General features: G+C 50.8%; 1 pseudogene; it reads left to right on the plus strand.

Moving 5' to 3' along the window:
* The first annotated feature begins 1,296 nt into the window (after window positions 1-1,296).
* LOC123171751 (uncharacterized) lies at window positions 1,297-1,435 on the plus strand (annotated as a pseudogene).
* The last annotated feature ends 146 nt before the right edge of the window (window positions 1,436-1,581 follow it).

Below are 1,581 nucleotides of genomic sequence, written 5' to 3' on the forward strand. Positions count from 1 at the left end.
GCGATATGTTACAAATACCCGAGGTGAGACATGTTGGCATTCTCGTGGATCAACAACTTGTCCGCTATTCTAGTTACCTCGTTACCGGTTTTGTTCTCTTTTCTCGTTTCCGTGTTCCGGCATCCCAGTGATCAAATAACACTGTGTCTGGCCAGACGATGATGGATACCGTAATACCGAGAGGGCCCGAGAATATCTCTCCATCGTCGGAGGAGCAAATCCCAATCTTGAGCTATCAAGTTACTTGACACACTTTTCCACGAACTCGTAAGCCGCCGTAATAGCCACCCATTTACGGATGACGTTTAACAAACCCCAAAGTTCATGAAGCAAGCATGAAGAAAGTCGATACTCTCATGGTCTAAGGAATCATGCAAACGTTAACCATCTCTGTGTTATGCACCATTAACTTGTGACGAATGAATCTCTTAGCATAACATCAATCCGGGTCGATGCAACACAAATGTTCTCTTAACATTGTGCCCTCAAAATTGCTGGCATAGACATGCCCATGATCAGGATGCAACACTTGAGCTAGTCTTAGAGGCCAGACTAGGAATACTTCTTACCGTTTATTATTCCACACGTGCATATGAGTCTTCCTCCGAGCCTCGTGGATATTGCAGACTCGAGAATCATTGCAGTTATAGCATGGAACATAAACATAATTATGAACTCGGAGATAAAAAATATCATTTATTATTGCCTCTAGGGAATATCTCCTACAAATGTGGCCTATATAAACATCCGTCCCTTCTAGGCATACGCTTAACGCCATCTTTCATGGTATTCAGAGCCTATCTCCTCTAGCACATCTCGCAGCCATGGCCTTCTCATGTTCCGCCGTCGCCGCACCAGCTCTCATCCCGATCACTGACCGACTCCATCGCTCCAACTTCCTGGTGTGGTGCGCACAGGGTATGGCAGCCATCCGGGGTGCTCAGCTCATCTCCTATCTCGATCCAGAGAGGGAGCAGCCGGCCCGGAAGCTCTCCGACAAGGACGGCAAGCCCACCGACGTGCCCAACCCGGCGTACGACATCGACAGGGCCCGAGATTCCCAGGTGCTGAGATTCATCTTCAACTAAATTATCACCCGTTATGATCCAGGTTGCACACTGCAACATGGCGGCCGAAGCATGGGTCGCCATCACGGAGATCTTTATCTCCCAGACTCAGGCGCACATCGTCAATACGAGGATTGCCCTCTCCATGACAAAGAAGGAAAACCCGACGGTGGCCGAGTACATCAAGCACATGAAATCGCTCGGAGATGAGATGGCATCTGCCGGGAAGCCCCTCACCGACGAGGACATGGTGTCCTACATCCTTGCGGGACTCGACTTCGACTACATGTCCTTCGTCTCTACCATCTGCGCCCAAACTGAGTCCATCATGGTGAGCGAGCTTTATTCGCAGCTCATCAACTATGAAAGTAGGCTGGCCATGTTTGAGGGTGGCGGCCAGTCCTCTCACTCCTCTGCCAACGCCGTCTCCCATGGAGGGCGTGGCGGACCAAACCATGGCGGAGGCCGTGGTGGCAACGGTGGTCACTATGGAGCCGACCGAGGCAACGGGGGC

The sequence above is a fragment of the Triticum aestivum genome, chromosome 7D, assembly GCF_018294505.1.
Source record: "Triticum aestivum cultivar Chinese Spring chromosome 7D, IWGSC CS RefSeq v2.1, whole genome shotgun sequence".
NCBI lineage: Eukaryota > Viridiplantae > Streptophyta > Magnoliopsida > Poales > Poaceae > Triticum > Triticum aestivum.